A 2,611-nucleotide genomic window follows, 5' to 3' on the forward strand; every position below is an offset into this window, starting at 1 on the left:
CCAGACCACTCGTGAGTTTCACGTCTTGCGTTTATATGAATGATTGTTCCAAGGCACCTATGAAACCTTTGTATAGGTGGGGGGGGGGTGCTACTAACACAAAAACCTAAAATTCTCGGGACGGCAGCATGTGTCCAAATTTTTATCTTAACTGTTTTAACTGTTTATCTTAACGATCTTAAAACAGGGCTTTACTTGTAAAACGCCGAACTTACCCTTTAATGTCTAAAGTGGACCATCAAAATACAGTTACCTGACAGCCAGAGCCCGCGATTGACCCAAAAAAAAAATATATATAGTTATCTATACAGTTGTATAATAAGTGAAATTAGCCCCTTTTTCTATAAAATTGGTGAGCCTTTCCTTGCTCAAAAGATTGAGACATATGTTATGTGTCATTTAAGACTTAAAATGCACAGCTAAAGTAGGTCCAGGCAGGTCTTGACCGCATTACATGTCCATCACTTCGCCAAATGATTTAAGTTATTTCAAAGGTCCTTACAGCCTACAACAGCAAAAGAACCAAAACCCACAGCGGTACTGACCAAGCAAATAAATATAGTAAACAATAGGATAAAAACGTCAAATTAATTCCATGTGTTTTTGTGTTTTTTTTTGCCACAAAAGTACGTTTTATTATGTACGAAAACATGTTTCACTCTTAGTAGAGATGCTGCTACCGAGCACTGTTGAGAGACGCACATACTCACACATGCTTCATCTCTCTCTCTCTCTCTCTCTCTCTCTCTCTCTCTCTCTCTCTCTCTCTCTCTCTCTCTCTCTCTCTAATAACTGCATTAATAACTGCATTAGTCTACTATCAATGGCTCAAGCCTCTGTTGCAGCTCTAAAATGTCTTGGAATTAGTAATGGAATCATGGGATGAGATGCGTAAGAAATTAGTCCTACAGGCAAGAAAACCTGACAAATGTCCTGAAAAACAACATCTGAATAATGTTTTCCCTTGAGGTGTGGTTACCACAGTATAAGCAGAATAATTGACTCCGGTGCATTGAATTATTAGAACATAATGTACACTAGAGCTCTGCTTTGCTTCGTGGCCACAGGACCACATCAGGTGTGCATTATTTTCTAATATTTCAAAGGCCAGTCATCAATTATTCCTTAGTTAAAAGCTCTGACTTTTGATTTCAGACTTGCCATGTCAAATCTGAGCACACTTGAGACGTTGAGTTCACTTCTGAAACTCTACAGGTGATGAATCTACAGTTACTAAGGTACTTTTCTTAGGAAAAACATTTGAGAAGGGTGATATTTAAGGGAAAGTTCATTTTAATCTTTTGCTGTCTAGAAGAAATAATTAAGATTTTGAAGTGGTCACATTTATGAGGTATTTTTTCTTACAGGTCCCTGCTTCCCCTTATCCCTAAAAAGCCCCCAGTCCCATTACAGTAGAGAACCTTGTCTCACATGGCAGGTGTTTTCTTGAGGGTCGGAGCAAGGGAATGGCAGCAGAAGGAGTTCTTGTCATGCAGCGCACTCGGCTTTGTCCTCACCATGAATATCAGACGTTATAATCACCTGCCTTCAGTGAACTGCCATTGAAAGGTTGTAATCTAACAATGTCTGCACACCAATTATCATCTAAATGAAGTTTTACAAAGCCTCTCCGTCAGCTCCAGGACAGGCTCCTCGAGATATTTTTGTGAAGTTGTCATAATTCTCATCTTTGTGACTAATGCTACGTGAAGGAAGATGATCGCTTACAGTTAAATTGAATTTTTGCACAGAGAAATTCTTACATGGAAAATGCCAATAGTATGACAAGCGAGATTTTAAAATAATTGCACTGTTCACTGAAATATAAACAAGCATTTCTCCAAAAGACATTGTGGACAGGTAGTCATCCAAGATGCTGAATGAGGAACCTTTATAAAAAGAGTTTAAAGACAAAATAAATTCAAAATTGACTTTCTTAAAAGACATTTCTGCTCTTATTTAAATTAATCAGGGCTTGTTTTTCTGAAGAAAGCAAATGCTTGTCTTCGCAATCTTTTACCAAAATGTATTATAAATTGCTTCACCTCTGAAATGGCTTTCCATTTTGGTTGATGTCACCAAACTCTCTTATTTTTCAACCGTGTGTGTGTGTGCGCATTATTTAGTAGGTGGTGAGAGGGGGAACAAAAGGAAGAAAAGGTTAAAAAATGTGTTTATTCAAGGGAATGGAAGGTAAAAAAAATGCATTAAATGCACAATATGTAAGATTTTTGGATTACAATATCCAAAAACCATTAGAAAAATGTTATATATGTTGTTGACAATATTTCCAACAATGTTTAAACCAGCTATTTTAACCAGTGTAATGGCCCGTGTCAATGTGTCGGCTTTCAATGACGTCATATCCGCGTTACCATCAATTTCTGGTTTTACTCCCTTAATATATTATTTTATTTGACAGGTGAGCAACTGTCTGAATACCTTTATCAACAGAAACCTAATAATTGTTATATAGCTCAGCACTATTAGTCGTACTGTTTGAATCTCTTGTTTTCCTGATTTACACAAGTCACCCAGTGTTTATTAATATGACATTCTAATATCGATCTAGCTTACAGCGGTGTGTAACAAGTGTCTGATACCAGACACA

General features: G+C 37.1%; 1 long non-coding RNA gene across 1 annotated transcript; it reads left to right on the top strand.

Moving 5' to 3' along the window:
• The first annotated feature begins 1,153 nt into the window (after nucleotides 1–1,153).
• LOC143757084 (uncharacterized) lies at nucleotides 1,154–1,942 on the top strand. The gene is made up of 2 exons (XR_013210387.1): nucleotides 1,154–1,238; nucleotides 1,368–1,942. It is a non-coding gene; the product is annotated as an uncharacterized LOC143757084 (long non-coding RNA).
• The last annotated feature ends 669 nt before the right edge of the window (nucleotides 1,943–2,611 follow it).

Source organism: Siphateles boraxobius, unplaced genomic scaffold, assembly GCF_051911475.1.
Source record: "Siphateles boraxobius isolate OS27281-9 unplaced genomic scaffold, OSU_SipBor_1 3, whole genome shotgun sequence".
Lineage (NCBI taxonomy): Eukaryota > Metazoa > Chordata > Actinopteri > Cypriniformes > Leuciscidae > Siphateles > Siphateles boraxobius.